The sequence below is a fragment of the Pithys albifrons genome, chromosome 6 (genome assembly GCF_047495875.1).
Source record: "Pithys albifrons albifrons isolate INPA30051 chromosome 6, PitAlb_v1, whole genome shotgun sequence".
NCBI lineage: Eukaryota > Metazoa > Chordata > Aves > Passeriformes > Thamnophilidae > Pithys > Pithys albifrons.
This window is the reverse complement of record NC_092463.1, coordinates 6938634-6962004: the sequence shown is the minus strand read 5'-3', so window position 1 is coordinate 6962004 and position 23371 is coordinate 6938634. Positions and strand designations below refer to the sequence as shown.

General features: G+C 40.0%; 1 protein-coding gene across 1 annotated transcript in view; it reads left to right on the top strand.

The window, feature by feature from the left end:
- The window catches only part of KCNH5 (potassium voltage-gated channel subfamily H member 5), a 154097-nt gene that overhangs the window by 60448 nt on the left and 70278 nt on the right, over positions 1 to 23371 (top strand). The gene's annotated exons all lie outside the window — the stretch shown is intronic.

Here is a 23371-nt window from a genome sequence, read left to right as displayed (position 1 = left end):
AAATAATTCTTGGTATTTCTCTGTTGCTTTCTATTTTCTGAGCTCCATACAAACACTAAGCAATTATGTAACAAGAGAGCAAACATAACCTTTTGATAATAAGATCTGCATAATCTCACTGATAATTATCTCAGCTAACACTCTGAGCTCATCTGAGAGAAATACTGAACTATAAAGAGGAAGTTTTCTTGCTACAGTCTTTCTAGATCTTTGGAAGATTAAAGCCATTTGTTTGGAGATTTTGAAGTGCTTTTTAAAAAGAAAGGTTGCAGTTTTAGGACTCTCTTTGCACAATGGTGCAATGAAATCCCTGCTGAACACCCCCTTTACATGATGGGTTGATGTGCTCCAAAACATTTCCGAGTCCATAAAAAATAAATCCCCAAGATAGGTCACTAATGAGCTATTGCAGGTAGGTCATCAAAATCCTATAGGTGTTGTTGTGTCATTTGTTGAGACTGCTTTGTGGTATTTACAGAATCTGGAAACTTGGAGAATAAAGTCCATGTATAGCATTTTATATATATTGTAATATTTACATCCCTTGGGCTTTTTTTTTTTTTTGTGGGGACTTCTATTGCCCTGCAGAGAAGGGTCTCACAGAAGGAGATAAGTGGTAAATGACTTAGGTTGGGGTGAGAGCCATTAAAACATAATAAATGCTAATACCATTTATTGATAATGACAACAACAACAACAAAATACATGCGTGGTGTCAGTAAGTGAAAAGGAAATGGAGATTGTAACCTGCTTTGTATTTGTTGTAGGTGAATTGTGTTCTTGCTTTTTCACCTCTGAAACTTAGTAAAGATGGGGAATACACGGAGCAGGATCAGTTTATATTTACAACAGCCTATGTGTGTGCCACTGGCAGATCTTAATAGTTTTCCTAAGGTTTCATACAAAATGATTAAGTGTCCATGTAAAATTTTTAAGTGGTAACAGTGAGCTTAGTAGTTGGAAAACTTTGGGTATATTTATCGGCTTTTGGATAATGTAAAATTTAAGAAGTTTGCTAAAAGGACACTTGAGTTGCTTATTGCATAAAAACACCATCAACATAAATGTGTCTTCTCTTGTGAATGGGATGAAGAGCATTGTGGACTCCAGGAAGAATACAGACAGAACTTTTTATTAGTTTGTTTACAGGTGCGAAAATGCTCAATTATCATCAAATGGTTGAATATTTGGCAGTGACATCAATGCAGATTTGAAAATTCCCAATTAGTGCTCGTTAGCATGATGACTGTTCCTAAAATCCAGAGCAGTTCCTTTATTGGTTGAATACTGGTTGGAAGATACACCAGCTCCCAAAAAAGCACTGGTCATGGGCTTTATACTTGCAGTATTTCTGCCAAGAGATCAGACCTGCAGGATTACATAGATGTGCTTTGCAGGGCCAGCTGCTGAAAGCCTGACACTCTGACCTCCAAAATGAAACAGGAAGGTACAGCAAATAGTCAATGGAATAGTGACCATTGAGCTGGGAGAAGGACTTGGCCCCATGAAAAGGTGAAACTAAAAACTGAAAATTATTTGAATACTTTTCAAACCAAGATGTTTTTGTTTCTCTTTTGAAACAGTGTTTTGAGATAGACGTTCAGCAAAATTCAATTACAGTTCAATCAATAAAAATCTCTGGTTCCCAAATAGACTGTTATATACAGAGGGAGGCTGTGAAATACCTTTGGTAGTTCTCCCATAGAAGCTTGCTAATACCAAGAGCTGATATTGGCAGTGTGTTTTATAACAGACTATGCCAAATAAATGTCTTAAACTTAGCACTGGAATCAGAGATAGTAATTCATCACAATCCCAGCTGCCTACTCATGCAAACTGCAGATAGGAAAGGAAATCTTCACTGCCTTGTCAGCGAGAAACGGCTTGTTCTGAAAGCCCCAAGTTTCCTATTCATGCTGGCAAAGTTATCAGGAGCTGGGAGGAGTATTTGGAAAGATTTGCAAATCCTTCTGGTGGGCAGGATTGCAAAGTAGTGCACTTGTTAAAAATAGCCAAGTTCAGATTCTGTAGGTGCTGATAAAGCACTGCTCGGTGCAGGGCAGTGGTGGGGGAAGCCCTGATGAATGAGGATGCTTTTCAGTTTGATTGGCAGTTTGTCACTTGCTTGTTCACTGAGGACAGATTGAGTGGGATATTTAGACTGAAATACATCACCTGTCTTGCAGGAAAGAGAGCTTTGAATAACTTAACCTCATCTTTTGGAGCTTGCTTCAGATTTCTTTTCGCCTGACTAGTTTTATCTTGGTGTCCAGTGCTGTTCAGTAATATTTTTTCTGCTGCTTTCTGACACTTGAAAAGCTAAAAATAGCAAACATAAAGCATGCTATGACAAGGGAACAAGGTTTATGCAAAGATTATTGTTTAAATACCTATTGTGCATTTGCTGCCTAGAGTTGCTGAATATGCATTGAAAATCTGATTTTTGTAGCACTTTTTGTGTTGATCTAGGTCATTTCATCCCCTCTCTGTGCAGAGCAGAACAAACAGGTAGATCTGTCAGATCCTTTGAATGGATGAGGAATCGTTTATTATTCAGGAAGGACCTTTCTTGTAAACCTCCCCTTATCTTCTGTCAGCTCACAGCCTCCAAACGCAAACTCAGTCTGTGCTGCTGTCTGTTGCTCTAGTTCAGTCCTCATGCAGGTTTTAGGCTTCTGCAGCACGGCCATAGGTGCAGATGTAAAACCAATTCAGTTTGTGCCTTTCACTGGAAAAAAAAAAAGAATGACTCAAGAAAGAAGATAGAAAGAAACTTTTGGTTTATACACCATCATTACTGTATTGCAACTCAGCACAGCCAAGACTTCAGTGAGCAGAAAGTCAGTAAAAGGGAAAAGGCATTTTGGGGAAGGTGGCAGTATGGAAGGGTGAAACAGCTGGCAGAGATGGGGTCTTCTGAAGGAACAAGTGTGAATGTTTAAATACCAGGAATTATGTACTGCCATAAGCCTTCTTCCTTTCTGTGCTCCCACTGGGAGAACAGTGACCAGCTTCCTAGCCATCCTGGTTTAGGCTGGGATAGAGTTATTCTTTCTAGTAGCTGGTGCAGTGCTGTGTGCTGGATGTAGAATGAGGGTGATGTTGATGACACACTGATATTTCTGTTGTTGCTAAGCAGTGCTTAAACTAAGCCAAGGACTTTGCAGCTTCTTGTGCTGTGCCAACGAGGTGGCTAAGGGTACATAAGAAGCCATGAGGGGACAGAGCTGGGGCAGCTGGCCCAAACTGCCATTGGCATCATGCTGAACCATGAATCTGGGGGGCACTGCTCAGCACGTGGTGAGCAATTACATTGTGAACCACTGGTTTCTTGTATTCTTTTCTCATTGTTATTTTCCCCCCTTCCTTTTCTGTCCTATTAAACTTTCTTTATCTCAACTCATGAGTTTTACTTTTCTTTCTTCATTCTTTCCCCCATCCCACTAGGGAAGAATGAGTGAGTAGGTGGCTGGGTGGTTTTTACCTGCCTGCTGGGTTAAAGCACAACACTCAGCTTGCAGCTTGGAGGGTCTCTGTCACATTCCTGCATGCTTCTGGTGTAACCTGGAGAAATCAATTTGCCTCTGTCCATGTGCAACAACGAAACTGCTCTGAATGGCACAGAGCAGATTGCAGAGTCAGTAAAAATATGGCTTATTTTTTATACCATAAATGTCACATTTACATGAGTTATTTTGTCCAGCTTCATCCAAACAATAAGTATATTCCACTGAAATGCTCTGATGGTTCTTGCAGCAAGGGAAGGTCAGAACATGATATCAAAGGCAAGAGTGTCAATGAACATTGAATACTTCACTGCTTCTCAGGATGTGAAAGGCCAAGAAAAATCTCTTAGCTCCCCGTCAGTCCTCAGAAGAGCTGAGAAAAGGTGCTTTGTACTTCTTCTTTTAGGGAGGTACTTATATCTACATTCATAGTTATTTTGGCTTTTACCTACTCCAGTTTTATGGGAAGGTGGTTGTGGGGGACGTGATGTTTTTCAGAGACTGGTTTTAAATTATGGTGAAGACAGACTTCATAATTCAAATTGGTTTTGTGTATGAGCAGAGGAATTTGTTGTGGTGATTGTACAGAATACCTTCTCTGAAAAATCTGAGCAATTTTTAGACACCACTTTCAAAAAGTCAGTTTCCAGTTTAATGGCTTGAAATGGTAACTTCTTGTTTCTTCTTAAAATACCCAGGTTGGTGATTTTCAGGTAGGAAAAGGAAATAGTACTTGCTGTCTCTTTGACCCAAGTTGTTATTGTTCAGGGGAAAGATGATGAAGGGGAGAGTGGGTGGGTTCTTTCTGATGTCATGGAATTATAGAATGGTTGGGGCTAGAAGGAACTGTAAAGATCATCTAGTTAGTTCCAACCGCCCTGCCATGGGCAGGGCCACCTTCCACTAGGATATCTATGTGTTCTGCTAGACACTTAGATATCCTAGGTATGTCTGCCAGACACATAAATATAGATATCATAGTTACCCTAGATATGTCTGCTAAACATACAGACATCCTGCTCTGCTTTTAATTTTACTAAACAGAGAGAATGGGACATTCTCTTTCCTTTTTAAAATGGGTGAGATGCTCTTACCCGAGCCACCTCTGGTCCTAAAGCCTCCTGTATTCAGCAAATGATGCTAATGGCACCCCCCTCCTTGCAGCTGCTCGCCTCTTTTTTGAAGTTGTGACATGGACTCCCAGGGATTGTCAGTCATCTCTCCACTGATCTGTCAAACCTAATTCATTATTTAAGTGAGTTGTTTCATTGTTCATGTAACATTCATCAGTTCCCTGCCAATATGTGGTAGTTAGCCACTTGAGTGCTGTTTGTGTGAATCATGGAGGTTTATCTAGTAAATTTGTTAGGCAGTGGCTGAGCCCACGCACTGACACAACAGTGTGTAATTGTAGGAAAGCACTTGGTTGGCAGACTTCCAGACAAGCAATCCCAAGAGTCCATAGGATTTAATTTTTGATCTTGAGGAAAATGTATGTGTAAGATAGCACCTTCCAGCAAAAATCATTGCCAGTAACATAGATTAAATAATATTTTTCATAGCAACAGGTAGTAATATGAGAAGGCTTTACATCTCTAGAAATTCATAGGCTGGAGTGTTTAGGGATGGTTGAAATCCAACTCTGCCCTCAGGGTGTCCTGCAAGAGTCAGTTCTGTGTAAGGGCATTTTCCTTTCTTGCAGAGATGTGGGATGTGGGAGAGAAGTGGCTCTGCATCACCTGTCCAGGAGCTGCAGAAGGGTTTGTTTAACTCCTTGAGCTGTAGAAGGCTTGTGCCAATTTTTCTGTGCTGCTCCTTGCAGTGTATTAAATTGTGGGCTGGAGGGGTGCAGTGAAATATGTTTCTTTCAACAACAGCATGGCCCCACTAGTGAGCTCTTAGTTGCTTCTTAAAATCACAAAATCTGTGAATGGTTTGGGTTGGAAGGGACCTTAAAGTTCACCTCATTCCAACCCCCCTTCCATAGTCCGGAACACCTTCCACTAGACCAGGTTGCTCCAAGCCCCATCCAACCTGGCCTTGGACTCTTCCAGGGATGGGGCAGTCACAGGTTCTCTGGACAAGCTGTTCAGCTACACACAGGTGCAATCTTCAGGGTGCATTTGGTGGGTGGTGTCCAGGATGCTTCCACAGCCAGCAGTGTAAGGTGGCTGGAGAGCTGGGTGACAGCCTGCATGTCTTGGATGGATTGCTCGCAGGTTATTGCCAAGTTGGACTTAGCTTGACCAAGAGTGGTTTTAGACATTAAGACAGTGTGTCAAAGGTGTTTCCAGAAGGCTGATTTGGGTGCATTTCTGTCTGTCTTGTTCTGGGCAGGTTATCATTTGGCCTCATCACCAATATCTTGCTGGATGTAATACCAGAAGTAAAGCTGCACAGCACTCCTACCCCTTTTCTTTGAAGTGAGCACATTTTGATATTTCAAAGCTTGAAGAAACGGTCTCAAAAGGCTGCAGGACACCTGAAGACTAGGAGTAAATATTTCTGTATAACTAATTCAGTGATGCCAGTTTAAGTGAAACTTGGGATAAATTTATTAGTTTAGCATTTCAGATAAGGCAGTGAGAAAGGTGGTAAATTCTTCAACATCTGAATCAGGAGGGAGTAAAACTGTTCATTCACATTTATCCATAAGTGCAAACAGAAGACAGTGATGCAGAAAGTTACAAGAAGTTGCCTTGCCAAGTGGCAATTTCCCCTTTTGAGTGCCATTGAAAAAGCATTTTGATGCTTTTGGACTGTTGAACCATAGTCCAAGTGCTATTAGCTCTACAATGCACTGATACCAAGATTTTTCTGTGGTTTTTTTTTTTAACTGTAAGTAATCTTAGACATGTGTCACAACTGGAGCAGGAATATTTCCTGTCAGGTTATTCTCAGTGTAGCAGCTGAACTTGGCAATCTTAATATTCTCTGAACAGCTGCATGGAAAAGACTTAAGAGTATAATTGCTTCAGTAACCTACAGTAAAAAACAAAATTACTCTTAGGGAGTAGGTCTGGCATCATCCACTCTTAATGGAACTTCAGTGTAAGAGTGAGATCACAGAATCATTGTTTAAGTTGGAAAACACTTTTAAGATCATCAAGTCCAACCATTAACTCAGCTCAGCCAACCCCACCCCTAAACCATGTCCCCAAGTGCCATGCTTACATGTCTTTAAAATCCCTTCAGGGATGGTGACTCCACCACTTCCCTGGGCAGTCTGTTCCAAATTTTTCCCAATATCCAATCTTGCTGCAACTTGAGACCATTTCTACTTGTCCTATCACTTGTTACTTGGGAGAAGAGACTGACCCCCACCCAGCTACAACCTCCTGTCAGATGGTTGTAGACAGCAATAAAGTCTCCCTTGAGCCTTATTTTCTCTGGGATAAACAATCCCAGCTCCCTCATCTGCTCTTCATCTAACTTGTACTCCAGACCATTCCCCAGGTCCATTGTCCTTCTCTGGACATGCTCCAGCACCTGGTTGTATCCACCAGGCTGGCGTGGACAGGACAAGGACAATTGGCAGAAGCGCCACAGAGGGGCCACATGTGCCATGTTTTGTTTTAAGTCTGTTGTGGCAGTAGATTTTTAGATATCCAGGGTCTAGTTTATAGCAAAACCACGTGTCTTTATATAAAAGAGCTTTAAGACTGTAAAGCAGCCTCCTTGGGAAGTTTTATGGGATTTTCTTCAAGGTTATAGCTTGCATGTACTTATGTAAGGTTTACTTTTATTGTCATTGTCTTGATATGTTTAAATGAAATTATGGTATCAAGAGAGATAGGACAATGAGTGGGAGAGGTAGCAATGAAGAGAGAAATGTTATTTCATGCCATTGAGCCGTATTATTTAAAACAACTTGATATTAAATAGAGGATACGTAAATGGGGAAAATTAACCTTTATTCTCACACAGAGTACAAACAATCACCTGAGATGGTTCCAGAGGGATTATCGCATTGTCCCAGATCACTCACAACAACTGTATCTCTCAGGAAGGAAAAAGCTTTAATTAGTCTGACTAGATCAGCAAATATATCCGACTAGCTAAGAACACAACACAGTAAAGCTTTATAGCATATTGTGCTAGAGGGATAAACAAATCTGAGATAAAAGATACCCCCCAAGGTATCACATTGCTTGGATGGAAGGGGCTCAGGAGATCGTTTGTGTTTTCTTGTTCTGAAGTTTCAGAAAGCCAAGTGAGCGATCTAAGTCTGTGTCTGCACAGAGATCCTTAGTTAATTTTGTGTACTCATGAGAGAATACCTGTGTGTCTTTGGCGTTTCAGAGGGAGAGTTACCCAAGTAAGTCAGGCCAGTTATCAGATAGGTCCTGCCTGATTTCAGTGGAGCTGTGCTCTTCACTTGGCCCTGTTTTCAGTGGATAAAACAGGTATTTTCTGTTAAATCTCATTAATATTGGCGCAGTTTTGCTTGCAGGTAAGCGGTTTATCATTTGGAGCCCTTGGAAAGATAAGATGGGCAACTCTGCAAGGAGAAAAGTTGTTTTAGGAAGTGTCCCGTTATGGAGAAATTTAATCATACTCGTTAATCAGGCCTTAAAATACTATTTTTTTCAGGTCCAGCAAGAGATTCCTGTGCTTAAATTTTGTTGGGTTGACTTTCAGAACTGCAAAACTGTGTGACATTTTTGCACATCCAGAGAGGCTGATAGAGTTGGGGGGTTTGTGTTGTTTTTGTAAAATATGTAGAAAGTCCCAGTCTCTGGGAGGTTTCATTATTGCAGTACTGCCTCTTGGTACTGTAACATATTTGGTGGTACTTATTGATATCAGGTAATTAGATAAAAATGACTGATACCAGTGTTTGGTTTCTCATTGATGTGCATCCCTATGAGCACTGAGTCAAATCCAGTTGTGTTTCATTAGGAATATTTTGGTCAAGAATGATTAAAATGAGTTTTCTTCCACTGGCCAACATCCAGCATGGGTTTGTCAAGAGGAGTTCATGGCAAATTAATCTGATTTCTTTCTTCGACAAGATAACTGCCTAAAGAATAAGAGGAATTGAGTAGATATGATATATCTGAACTTTTTAAAAGGCTGCTGACACTTTTCTACGTGGTGGTCTTGTGGCCAACAGGTGAAAGATGATCTCAACACAGTCATAAGAAAGTTGGTGATAACTGATTGAACAACCTCCCTCAGAATTCTAATCAAGGGTTTCACTGTCAAAGTTGGACGGACTTGCCAGGGAAATTTTTGCCCTGCATGTGATTCTATTCAACACTTTCATTAGAAGAGTTGAGTGACAGAACAGAGAGAGTGCACATTGGGAGAGATATGGGAAGGGTTGCAAGTGGTTTAGGTGATAGGATCAGAATCCAAAATGATCCTGTAAACTGGAAAGGCATCCCAAAATCAGCAAGGTGACTGTCAACAGAAGTGAATGCAATGCACCACATGTACAGAGGACAAATCAAATGCATAAGTGCAGTACAGGGAGTAAATGGCTCTGCTGCTGCAAGGCCAGAGAGGATTTTGGAGGATTAATAGAGGAGAAAGTGATAGGGAACTGCAGACTGAATGTAACAACACAAGAGTGGGCTAAAACCTGTAAATCTCACTCAGGAAATTATCAGGAGCAGTGTCACAGGCAAGCTGAGGAAGACATTTGTTCTCTTGGGACTAGGACTCATTAGGCACTTTTTTCCTTTTTTTTAATATAAAGTGCTGTAAGGAAGCTGTAGACCCATTGAAGAGATAGGAGATCAATAAAATGTTTTACAAGGCAGGATCTCAGGGGAATAGTTGGTGAACTGACTTTGGCTTAAGCTGATGAAAGCTTAAGGGACACTGGAAAATTGACTTCTACTATGGAAAGAGTATGCTTGAAAGGGAAAAAAATGTTGATCCTCTGTTTTCGGAGGGCAATCAGGTCAGTTAGGAGGGAATGAAAGACTGATGTTGGAAATCCCTGTTTCCAACATCAGTCTGCCAAAACTTTTCATCTATAGGTGGGTTCAGATCATGGGCAGAGCCACCACCAGATTGGGTTGACTCCACTTCATTGATGAGTATCTGTCAATCTTGCTGCAGGTCTCCTTGCTTCTCCCTCTGTTACAATTGGACCGGGCATTTCCTTGAGGGCACTCCCAACCCTACATCTCTCTGAAGTTAGAGAATAAAGTACAGCTGCAAATCCCTGTTGTGTGTTAAAGAAGGCAAAGCTGGTAGAGCTCACTTTCTATAGGTGATTGACTGTCCTTAAACATTTAGTGATTTTTTGTGGTCCACGATGCAGTGGCTGCAATGTCTGTCCCTACATATCTTGCATATTTGAACTGGAAAATGTTCATGCACCTGCTGGGTTACACTCATCCTGGGGAAGTTCAGCTCCCTGGGGAAAGGGCCATTGTCCTACAGACCATGTGAGGCTTTGAGAAATGAATGGGAGTGTCCAGTGCTAAAGCAAAGCTATAATGGGATTTTTTTTTAGCAAGTACAAGGTCTGTGTGGTAGCATTCATATTCTCTGATAAATTCAGAAGGCATTGTTTGGAGCAGATGAATCTTGATTCAGCTATTTATGGCAGAAGAACCTCTTTTCACTGTGGGTCTGAATCAAGTCCATCTGTAGGAAACAGAGGGAAATTAATTTTGGTAGAGGAGTTTTGCCTTTTTTTAAAATGCATTTTATCAGTCCTTCAGTCCTTCCTGAACTGAGACCTTAAATTCATACTGTGTTTTAACTGTGGAATAGTCTCACTGACCTCATAGTTTATTGAGAACTTACCTTAAAGTGTTTTTGTGGCCACAAGCCACAATGAAAGGAACATTTCTGACATAAAAGGTTTATTGGTGGATCTTCCAAGTATAGGCAAGAGGGAATTAGGAGGGTAAGTCCCATTTGAAGGTTGCTGGGACTTATGCCTAAAATTCCTGTAGGCATAGTGTAAAACTTCACCATCCATTTCAGTGAGGTCCCACATAAGGAAACTATTTGTTTTGAATGATTTGTTTGAATGATCACCTGTTTGGCAAAGGCATGGGAACAAACTATCATTCCTTTCTAGTGTGAAAGGATTTGCCTGACCAGAAACACTCCAAAGCCCCAAATCTGATGGAAGCTTCCATTCCATTATTTTTAATAGGAAATTGGAGCATAAAGAAGGTTACTACTATTTCTTATTAATGCAAACATTTCCTGCAATTGATAGTTCACCTTACCTAAAAGAAATATAACTTTCTAGTTAATCAAACACAATCTTTGTGCATTAGCACTTGAAAGCAAAAAACCAGGCAAGTCGATAAGGTAAGAAAGAAGTTCAGAATAAAGCTGCTGCCATCAGTGCCATAGGAAAGTATTAAATGTCTGGAGGATGTGAGTCTGAAATAATTAAATGTGGGTGAAGGTTGGTCATGCAAGAGGAATCTTGTAATCACATCTTGTGTGAGGATGAATGAAATGAAGGAGGAAAGGAAGCGAACACAAGTGTGTGAGATCCCTAAAAAACCTCCCTTCTCCCATGCACAGGTTCATTTGGGCAGAGAGGTTTGTTTAGTGACATGCTGGACTTTGTGTGTGCGTCCTTGCTTGTGAGTGATGATGTGTTGGGAGCCCCATCACATTTGTTTCACGTGTGGCAGGGGCTGAAAGCTCGTCCTGCTGAAAAGCAGAACACAGGTGAAGTTGTTGGTGACTCGTGAGACCTTATGGGAGTGAAGGTGATTGCTGTCACTGAGCACCCTGTCCCCTTTCTGTCCCTTGGGCAGGAGCAGGGAGGTGTCCAGGGTTGCACCCATGTTGAGGCTGCTCTTCTCCTGGGAAGTCAAGGGATAACACAGGCTGTTAAATGGGACGTTAAATGGCAGAGTTGAGAGATTTATCTAACACATTATTCTTGATTTCAAAACAGTAAATCTTCATTGGCAGAACTTCCTTAATATTTTTCAGGGATTGATGTGCATTATTTGTGTTGCTCTTGAAGAGCTTTCTAGCAGGATTACAATTTTACTTTGTAGATCCCACAGCCTGCTTTGGCCAATTTTTTTTTTAATTATTTTTTCCTAAGCTTCAGAGTGGGGCCCAGCACTGCACTTGCTTCACATGTTCCACAAACTGCTAACAGAGCACAAACTTAGATCAAGTCTCTTTTAACTTGTTAAAACCCCAGAGAACCCCAGGAATGCCAGAAAATATTAATGAATTAAATCCTAGAGTGCTTTGCTAAACAGAGAACTTAATGATAAATATTGGGGCTCTCCCACATTTAGCTGTCTTAGGAACAAGTGAGATTTAAACTCCCCTGCATTACAGAGAGAATGGCGAGAAAATTATTCATATGCTTTAAACATGGATGTGTTTTTGTTTAAATGCTTCTTATAAGCATTTAAAAAATGCTTCTAAATGTTTGCAATATTATACAAGGCGATTAGAGGCTTTGAAAGGAGTTTAGTGGAAGCTGCATGAGAATTGAACACCCACACAAACACCCAGAATAGGAGGGACAGGAAGCTGAGCTGAGCAGATTTGATCTAACCTAATTAGTCAGTTTGTTGTGGGTTTTACAGTGTATTATTGATAAACAAACATGCTGTTGAAGAATTAGTAATCTAAAACATTGGAGTTCATTAGTGTTTTTAGTGGTGCTCTCATAGCCACGCTCCATCTGGATGATAATAAGAAATAATGGACTGTAGAGGAGTTATGCATCCTCACCTTCTAATCCATCTCCAGCCAGCTGGGAAAGCAACAAAGAGGGTGTTTGCTGAAATATATCACTTTGTGATTATAAATTCAAAGGGAACAGAGTCCTCTATTCTTTATCTCTGCACCAGGCATTTATTCTTCTCTTCTTTTTGTGCTGCACTCCTATTTCTAACCAAATTTATACTGTGGATAAAGGTACATCATCGTGTCAATATGACAGACATCTCTGCAGTGGCATGATATCTTTAATGGGTTTTGTGTTACTACAACGAGAATGTCAGAATTCATCAGATTTTCTCATAGTTTATTGTCTTTCAGCTTGTAATTGTAGGAGCAAAGCATTGTCATGTATAATGGCAACACATGGGGGTTGTTAACTAATGTGTTTTCATGTGACATGAAAAGGAGCAGGAGTCAGTTGTGGTCTCTTTTAATTGTCAGCATTTAACAGAGAAACAAGAGCTTTTGGGTAGAGGTACAAGAGCTTTTGGGTAGAGGTGTCTAAAGGCTGAGGCTTTCATGTAGGAATTTGAAATGTTTTAGTTTCATTTCCAGATCTGACATTTGTTAGAATTGTGAACTTTGGCATTTGATAAATACTGTGGTTCTTTATTCCTCTACAAAACCTATGCCTGATTTATTGGTTTGAATGTTAAATGGTGGGGGAGAGGAACTCCATATATTTTTGTACAGTGCCTACCAAACCACATTCCAAATTACAGGGAACCAAGAACAAATTAAAATATTCCAGGAATCAGGAAAAAACCCCAAAAATAGTCTGACTGTGCTGAACTAGTCTGAATTTCTGTAGCTGACTTCACGTACCTGGTTCAGACCTTGGTTAAATTCGAAGAGTGCAGGAGACATTTAATTTTTACCATTCTACAGTTTAATAGCTGAGTGAAGGCCGAGGTAAATGGGTGATGCTGTCCATTGCTCTGGCTAGTCTAATAGCCTGCAGTCAGGATATTTCCTGATAGCCAAGAGTTCATATGGGTCTCAGCCACAGCATTTGTAGGAATAAATCAGGTGAAACTTGTAGTTCATCCTAATTTAAAAAATAATAAAATACCTGCATTGTTTTGCTTCAGGGAATGCAGCCTCCTCAATAGGACCAGAGGCAATTCTTTCTACCAGGAGCATGGTAAATAGTTCTAGGATTAATATAGCCAGGGTGCATGGGAACAGTACAGATTTGTGCTGAAATTAGTCCCTGAATCTTGCTTCTCAGAAAAATGTGATGAGCATATGTGGGCATAAATGCTTGATACATCCTGATCATTTAAATTGATACAATAACATGTTTAAGGCAGAGCCAGTATGATTTAGCAGAATGGCAAGAAATATCTGGCTGACGTGACAAAGCCACAACAGGTATCTGCTCTAAATATGCAAAAGCTTTTGGAAGTCCCATTATAGACTCTGGAAATGTGAGTTGTTTAGTGTATTAGGCAACATGTTCAAAACACTGATGGAGCTTTGGGGAGTTTTATGTCTCATTCACTCTTGGAGGGATCTTGGCTTTTACACCACGTTCATATTTTCTGAAAGCCTTTCCCACTGCAACTAACAGAGAACGTTTTAAACTAGTTTAGGATCCGTTCCTTTCTCCCCTGTTACCCTCCAAAATAATACAGAAATATTAGTTATAAAAAGGAAATGTGAGATAACTACTAAACAGGCAAGGTAAACATAAAACATCAGGCCACTATTTGGAGATCCCTGGTCTCCGAGCAGCAGGTCTTGGAGTGTTAAGCCTTGAGATTAAATTAATATTAGACATGTGGGGGTTTTTTCCATAAAGAGCAAGAAACCAATTTAAGGTCTCACTGGTTTTGGTTTTTCAATTGGTTTGCACTTTCCGCATGGTATTTCTTTGGGTTTTGTTCTTACAACCTGTTTCTGTCTGAAAAATATTGGATTAACCTTGAAAAATCCCCTAAATAAATTCAGTTCTACTGTTGATGAAGAAACATGTTGGTTTTGAATGCTTTTAATATTGGAAGGATATTTACAAAGTTTTTATGCATAATTTTTTCCTAATGTGATCAGTAATTACATTGAATTTGATACTTCTGCCTTTAGCTATGGTTACTCTTAACACATAATTCCAAAAATTAATGAAGACTGTATTTTTCATGTACAGCTGCAAGAAATGAAAACCAGCCAAATTAATTTTCCCTCAAATTTCCTAAGAACATTCACCTTGACGTTAGAAAATATCAGGCCAAAACAATTTAGTCTGATGAAAGGAAGGAAGTTTAGAGTGGGAGGTGAAACTATCTCAGCTGGGGAATACAGTGTGCAGACTACAGATGATTGTTTAACTCCTTTCCTTTCTCCAAACTAAATATTCTTATTTTATTAAACCCAACATTGAATAAATATATGAATTTTGTGAGTATAGTATAGTACCTTACTTCCATTTCCTGCCCCAAATAAAATTTGGCAATCAACTTTACATTTGTAATATCCTCTTTCCTTCATTTTACAGTCACCTCATGTTCAAAACACCGAAATAAGACTGTCAAGAAAATTAATATCTGAGTCGGAAGATTTGGTTGGAAAAATGTCACAAAATGAGGGCAAATATAATCTTTGACAAATTCATTTCTTAGGCTTTGATCCTACTAGTTCATTTTAGAACCCAATATTAAACAACAGGTTATGGAATTCCATTTGGGAAGTCTGGATGTCTTCTAGATCACATTGAGATGTTTGGACAGTTATTCCATTGTTACCCTCAGAGTTTCTCTCCTCATGTGCTGTTTTTCTTGAAATGGTTTCTGTGAAGACGGTAATTAAATATTTTCCTGATCTTTCTCCAGAAATTTCTGCCATGGTACTTTTGGCCTGGAACTCAGCAAGGTAGTTTTGTATGGCAATAACTGGTGGTAAGGCCACACCTTGAGTGTTGTGTTCAGTTCTGGGCCCCTCAGTTCAGGAAAGAGTTTGAGGGGCTGGAGCGGGGCCAGAGAAGGGCAACAAGGCTGGAGAAGGGACTGGAGCACAAGTGCTGTGGGGAGAGGCTGAGGGAGCTGGGGGTGTTTAGTCTGGAGAAGAGGAAGCTCAGAGGTGACCTCAGCACTGTCTAGAACTACCTGAAGGGAAGTTCTAGCCAGGTGGGGGTTGGTCTCTTCTCCCAGGCACTCAGCAATAGGACAAGGGGGCACAGGCTCAAGCTCTGCCAGGGGAAATTGAAGTTGGAGATCAGAAACAAATTCTTTGCAGAGAGAGTAATTAGGCATTGGAATGGGCTGCCCAGAGAGGGGGTGGATTCCCCATCCCTGGAGGTTTTTAAGGTGAGATTGGCCGTGGCACTGAGTGCCATGATCTGATAAAGGGACTGGAGTTGGACCAAGGGTTGGACTTGATGATCTCGGAGGTCTTTTCCAACCCAATCCATTCTGTGATTCTAATCAGGCCATCTATGTTTACCCAGGGCAAAGTCCTCTCCTGCTTTAGTCAGAGTGTATTTGTGATGTTTAGATATGGAAGTGAGTGTCTGTCAACTCAGTTATATTTTATGGCTGGTAATAGCATCTATTTGTATAGGCAGAAAGTGAAGCCTCTGTTGTGTGTCACAGTAGAATGTGGAACTGCAAGATTTTTTTTTTTTTTGTTTCATTAAGAAATTAATCATGCCATCCCATAACATAGTGCGAATAGCATGGGAAATAATTGCTGCTAATTAAACCATCCTGCTTTAAAACCTCTCCTGTAATCTCATTAGGTTAAGTGCGTAGCTGAGTATTGTATGGGTTAGTTAATAAAAATATTTATAAGCATGGATCATGGTGAAATTAGAAAAGGTTAAAATTAATTATGGTCAGGTATTTCAGGTATTTTTCTTCATATTTTCCAATCCTGAGTACATAAATGAACTGGGATGTTAGAGTTGGCAGAGGTTTGTTCTCTGTGTTTCTTGGAGAGATTTTCTGCTGTTGTCTGAAACATTTATCACAGCAACAGGTGTAAGTATTTTCTTTCCTTTGGGAGGTGAGTGCTCTTGTGTTCTTTATGCAGGATAAATAAGCTTTTTCACAGAATTATGTTGTCAGAGACTTTAAGTACAGAGTATTGGAGACGTTTAGAAATATATTTAAAAAAGCACTTTGGGCCCATTTTGTAGCAGTCATTCTGTTTGCTTTGGCTTTAATCTTGGCCATTTTTCACTGGAAAATTTGGTGCACAGTTTTCCCACACAAAAGGACAGAGTCCCACCTTGTTATAGTCAGAGCCTACAGAGCTGTCCATTAATCAAGCACTTAATAAAGAGTGCAGAAAACTTATTTAAAAAAGCAGAGTTCCACTTGACACATCTCTGAGGATTAAGGAAATATCAATACCAAATAGCTGTGCTAATTTCTCTGAGGAAAAGGATTCCTTCCAGTGACTGCATTGTCAGAGCTCATTTCTTTGTGCTTTGTGTGGATCTCTCAGATTTCACCTATGCAAAGGGTGAGCAAAACTATAGGCAGAGATGGCCTAAGGGAAAAATGGCAGACAAGTGTGGTTTTCCTCTTCCAGACCTTATGGAGGAAGAAGGACACAGACTTTGGAGTCCTGGCATTGACCTGGCTCCTGTTAAATGCTGGGGTGAACCTGGAAAGGTTGTTCTGTGCAAGGGGCTTGTTTGCAGTGGAAATGTCTTCATGGAAAGGACAGATGCTTTTATTTTAGGTCTTTTAATATTCCTGTATGTGAAAGAACCAATATAGTTGGATTGAAAGATTCTATCTGGAGCTTTTGTTCTGTCAGTTCCTTTATTTGCCTGAAAAATAACAGGGTGAGGAAAAAAGGAAAAGAGAGGAACAGCATCCTCTACATGGAGCATGCACGAGGGGAATTTCAAGGCGCTTTCTTCTCCTTCTCCTTGAGATGTTTGCTCCTTGAGCTCTTGATTCTAATTCCATCACAAATTTTATTCCTTGTCATTGTGTTTTTAATCCCTTTTCTAATTCCACTCCTGAGCTCCAGGTTGAGTGTTTTTTTTTTTTTAAGCACATATTTGAACCTGGTGCAGTGCCTTCTTGGTTTTTTTGTGGTTAAAGACTAACATGGTGGGAAGAGAATTAGAAAATGCTTTTATGCACATGCCCAAATATATTCCATGGGAGAAAGAACTGTTTCTGATCCCAGAAGTTATTGTGAGCCATGGGCAGGAAATGTAGGTAAGCAGTGGTGAGTTACCTTACTATGATTGTCAGTGGCTTAGATGAACATTAAACTACTCCTATGATGCGTCTTGTAAAACTTGATTATCATATTATTGCAATGATGTCCTCTGGGAGGATCTGAGTTGGGCAGATTTGCAAGTGAGTTTTATGTCAGGGCTCAGAGAGTAAGAATAAGGTTTGGGTTTGCCTGTATTTGAACCCAGCAAGGAATATAGATTTACTGACCAGCACATAGCAGAGCCCAAGGATGGAGAGATGAAAGCCTTTGCATCCTGTGATTTCTCTCGTTTTATACTATTCAGTTTCCCACAGTGCATCTATTTTTAAACTGAGACTTTAATCTACAACATTTTAGTCCCTTTCATGAAGGTTGTTTTTTTTTAAATTTTCTTTAACTTCTCCCTTTTTGACTGTTTTGCAAAACCATCTGCTGTTTACGTTTTGTCACTTTGAGGGCTCCCTCCCTTTCTTTATTCTTGTTCCCTTCCGTCTGTCACTCTGCAGAAATAATCATGTTATTTAGAAAGTTCATTTGTAATTTGCTTGGTTTTGTCTGTGGTGAGTCCTAGGGCTGGCATGAAGGTGCTGTGCCACCCTTGTGCACTGGACGTTAGACTTGATTTACCAAGGGCAGATGAGTCCAGGCAGCTGGGAATGGTACTGGCTCCCAACATCCACCTGAGCAGTTTTGTGGGGATGTGCTGTTGTCCAGCTGTGGCCTAGGGCTGGTTTTCAGGATAGCCTTGAGATCAGAGCATTGTAGTGAGTTGTTTGCTGGGCCCTGGAGTGATCTGTTTCACCTTCTGTGTAGTATGTAGGGTGTAAAGCGTAATCTGAGTAAACTTGGGATTTGAGACTCAGCTACGCCTTAGCAATTATTCCTGCAGACAGCAGGAAGGCATGTTTCAAATGCTGATTTATTTTTTACTCTCACTTTTCTGGAAAACCCACAGATTACTGCTTTACAGCTTTTCTGTTTGCTTATCCCAGCTTTTGATCAGCTACAGAGCAACACAGTAAAAATTCTGACAAACTGTTCATCGGGAGTGTTTAACAAAAAAAGAGAAGGAAATGCATTGTCAAAATTGTTCCTGAACATCTCCTTCCTTTCCATCCCAATGACTCTGCTTCCTAGAAGCTAACTCACCTGACTTGGGGTAAAATTAATCAGTGCAAATTATCATTACCGTTATTATTATTATTTAAATACAACTGATTAATTAAAAAGGTTTTATCTGCTATTCTTCCACCTCTCAATTTTTTTTCCTTCCTCTTTTTAAAAATTTAAATGCTAGCTCTGTATCCACTCAACAGCCGCAGCAATTTAAATATTAGGTACCTGACAGTACATTGACTTTCAAAGATGATACACTGGAATAACTGTAATACAAAAAACACCTTGGAAAAGCTACCCAAAAGCAGCGATGTCAGTGCTCCCTAGATTTTAGTATCTGTCTTAGTTGTGTTTCATTTGTATAATGAAAAAGCAGTGGTGCTGGGAAGGATAAGAGGCTTGATGTTAGAGGTCTCATCTGCTGGTATTGCTGTCCATGTGTCTCTGATGTTCCTGCGAATGCTGTGAGTGCCAGGATGGAGCCTCATCCTCACCCATGCTCAGCAAACACTGATGGCTCAGCTGGGTCATAACAAGGCTTGGCAAAGTTGCACCGTGTGGATGCTCAGTTCATTTGGCAGTTTTGAAATTGCCAGGCAGGGAAAGCTTGAGCAGGAAAATAGCATAATGTATGTTGGCAAAGTAGTTATGAAGAAACTGAGGTCAGAGAGGCTTTGTGTGCATTCCAAAGCTGAAAGAGGGGAGAAGGAAGGAGAACAAGGTGTAGCAGATGATTGAGGTTCATGGGACACTTGTTTGTATGGCCAGTGCTGAAATTGTGGCTATACTGGGTTAAGGACAGCTGTGCGGCCCAGCTGTGAGAGGGGGGCTGAGCTGTATTTCTTGAGAGAAGAGGATATGTAGATATCTTTCCTATGTAGATACCTTTCCTATGAGACATAAACATAGAGCACCATACGTAGTGCATACAGAGACTTTCTCCATGCATGCACAGACACACTGGCTCTTTAGCCATGTCCTTGTCCACTGTGTAAAGCTGAGGGATCATTTAACCTCTTCCTTAAGATGATGTGATAGAAATTGGAGACTGTGTCTCTATAGTATAGAAATATACAGTGAAAAGAAGAGAGAGCTTTGATATGACAAAACCATAAATGCTGCATAACCTGATGTCAAAGTAGCTTACTTAAATATGAAGATGAATTAAAATGGACTGTATCTGTAGTCTTAGGGAAGCATGGAAGCCATAGCTTAGGTATGCTGGAGATCTTTTAATTACAGTTTTCCAGGGTAGTTCTCAGCCCAGAGTTTTCTTTACACTTTATCTTGTGACAAATGCTTTATAGACATTTCAGTCAGTCAAGCTGCTATATTTAGTGCATGTATTACTGCTAACACAGAAGGTGTTAATATCTAAAGTGATGTTTCCTTTGAAAAAGCCAGCAGCATTTATTCTCACTCTTTATCTTTAATGTGATTGTCAAGATTTTGCTATATTGGAGAAAGAAATTATGACATTCAAGCCACCTCAGAGTAGTAATTCTATTAGAACACTTTCCAGTTCCTTAGCTATGGCCTTGACTTCTTTAATTAGCGAGAAATTTGATAGAGTTATATTAGTGAAAGAATACTAATACTTGGAGTGTTATCTGAAGACAAAAATAAATACCTGCTTTTCTATTACAAGGGTGAGTAAACATGGATGAGCTGAACTGGATCCACAGGATCTCTCCAAGGATTTGTCTTGAATGGTGAACCGCAGAGGTTACAAAAATACCCCACCACAACAAATGTACACACTGGCTGAAGTTACAAACCTTATAAATATTGCAAATGCCTTTTACCTGCTTTCTGGACGGGACCATGGGGCAGAACAATATGAAAATGGCCAAATGAATTGGCCCATGTCTGGAAGAAGTTTTGTGGAACACAGTAGGCATCTAATGTTGGAAATCCCATGAACAGGAGCTTAAAAGGCAGGGTGGCTACCAGGACCCTCTGCCCATCTGAGACCCACCACCAGAAATGCAGTTGGAGTCAGTAGTTACTCTTTAAATGGAGCCAGGGCGTTCACCATGGCAGAGTCACTGCCCTTCTCCTGCTGAGGGGAAGCTGGTCATCAGAACATTGCCCTAGGACCTGGGCAACCATCCTTGGTCTGAGGGATTTCAGTCCCTCATCTTTCACCTTCTAGAGGTCCCAGGTCCCTTTCTAGCTTATCCCTCTTACTGCACCCTGCCCCGGGCTCCTGACTGGTTTTTTCCCAGTTCTTCTCTCCCAGATGAACCCATTCATCTGTGACCAAGCCTGGCCACTCTTCTTAACTCTTTCCCACATCCTTCTAGTTTCAGTAATCTCTACAGGTCCCTCTGTCTGGTGCCTCCCATATCTTTGCCAAGTCTCTTGGTCTCTGCAGAAAAGCAGCACTGAAGGTGACTCAGGAATATTTAGATTAAAAAGAGAAGCAGCCGATGATTTTGAGTAATTCCAGGGCCGGTCCTTATTGCAACGCAATGATGCAGGAATCAGAATGCTTCTTTGGATCTGTTCCTTGATGTCCAAAGACCCTAAAAGTCACTCACTTTTCACTTTGAAAGGCACTCATCCCAGTCAAATTCTGCATCCTGAGTGTTTATGCTGAAATAGTCTGGCATGGGAGTGAAGTTGTGTGCACAGACCAGTTTCACCTGCAGTACCCTGCCCTGGCTTCTTTTTTCTTCCAAGAATTTATATGACTAAGAGTATTTAATATAATTGTATAACCACATTAGGAGAAAAAGTAAATTTTTAAATGGAATGCTTCTTCTGAAATTGGTATTTTAAAATACTTGAGAGAGTGTTTGCTTATTGAAAAACAAAATTATCAAGATGGTATTTTGGTGCAAATGCTTCCTACTTTTGAAGGGTTTTTTTTCAACTTTTGCAAAAACAGCTGAGTACAGTAATGTGCAATTGAAAAACATCTCAAAATGCTATAGCCATTTTATACTCCTTATAAAGAAGGGAGAAAATAAAGAGACTGTATTTAGAAGAGGTGTATTTTTTGGCATAAGTAATGGCCTTTTATTTTTCAAATGCCTTTCACTGTATGTTTACTGCTATTTGTGCTTAAGGCAGCAGCTCTAGTACCTTTCTTAAGAATAAAAGATGAAAACAGGCAGCTTAAAATAACCGCAGTCAGGTGGTCGTTGAGGATATGGGCAGAGAGGAGAAGGTTGCACCTGTGTTTGCCATCAGGTGCAGCTGAGTACTTAAAATCTTTGATCACCCAGATCATCATTTCTTTTCTCAGTCAAAAATACTGTTTGGCTAACAAAGCAAAGCACTGCTTAAAATCTTTTGCCTTTCCGTTTCATTCCATCTTCTGTTGGTGCTAAAATCAATACACATCTCCCAAATGTGTCTCTGGAGTTGCTTGGGGCAAAGGAATCAGTCTGCAGGTTTGCTGTCAGTGTGGTGTTAATTCAACCCCTCCAATAATGCAGGTAATGTGGAACAGTCTGGCTGAAAAAGAAAACTAAGAGTGAAACTTTTTGGGTTCTTTAAATAGGTGGCAGCTTTTCTGTGTTGATTTTGGATGGATAATGGAAAGTTTATGCAACAAAGGTAAAAGGATTGTAAAACTGTTACTGCCAACAGCTGGAAGGACTATTTCCAATGAAACTCAGTCCTCATTCCTTGTATCTTCCTTTCCTTTTCCCCTTCCCCTTTTCCTTCCTCTCTCCCTTCTCCTTCCCCTTCCCTGACTTTTGAAAAGTTCTGTCAGCTCCTAGAAAGGGCTGTTGCCATCGTTGGAGTTTGATTCTTCTTATTCCAGGTTTATGTAACGTATGTCTCCAGATCGTCTATTGTCACTTTTCTCTAAATAGAAGACATTACACCTAATACAGATTCTTTTTATCTTTTTGTCATTTAAATATAATACCTATAAATTTAGAACCTGTTAAAAATTATTTTTGGTTAAGAAAAGAAAGTGCTGGGTAATATTCTTTGCTCTGACCAACTGCTGGTTACAAAGACCTGGTGAACAGCCTACAGAGCCTGTAGAGCCTCCAGTTCATCAGTGACAGCTCAGTATTAAGTCATCTTTTAAATCCATGCAGGGGACAAAGTCTCTGCTTCTCTGTGGCCAGATGTGCTGCCCTGTCATGATTTGAACAAAAAGGAATTTTAATGATTCAGTTTCTATTTGAAATAAAATAGGTGAAACGTAGTGTGAAATAGACTTGCTTCGGAAAGACTGTGCTATATATTTTTAATAGCTGATTCTGAAAAGTACTATCTTTTATTTTTCTCTTTTGGAAAATGAAAAATATCCTGTGGATAGTCTTGATAAATGTGTTCAATAGCCTTTCCCAGATGTCATCTCAGTCTGTGTGAGGACTATGAGATCAAAAAGAAAAGAGTTTTCTTCTTCCAGTAATTAAGAAAAATCAAGATATTAGGTGAGCAATTGCTTTCAAATTGCTCATAATAATTTAGTACTAGATTGTGCCACAATGGTAACTTGCCTGAACATCCTCATGAGTTTAAATACAAAGATACTCAATGTGGCCCTTATAAGTCTGAATGTCCTGAATGCAAATACCATTGGAGCATTGCAGAAATCCCTTACTATCACGTAAATTGGCAGATTATTAAAGTGAGTTAAAAGCTTTGTGAAAGAATATTATTTCAATAGAAGCAGCTAATTTGTCACGGAAGGAAGCATTTAACTGATCTTGCCAAAACATCTTTTAAAAACTTGTGAGCACTCTGTGTCCCCTTCCTTCCATTATGTCTGATAAATATGGGACAAACTGACCTATAAAATTTGTCATTAGCATCCTTAGCTTTGAGATTTTTATTGGTTATTGTTACCTAGTGGAATATAACATAGTGCAAAACCGATTTAATTTTAATTCCTATCTCCATAACTCATCCCT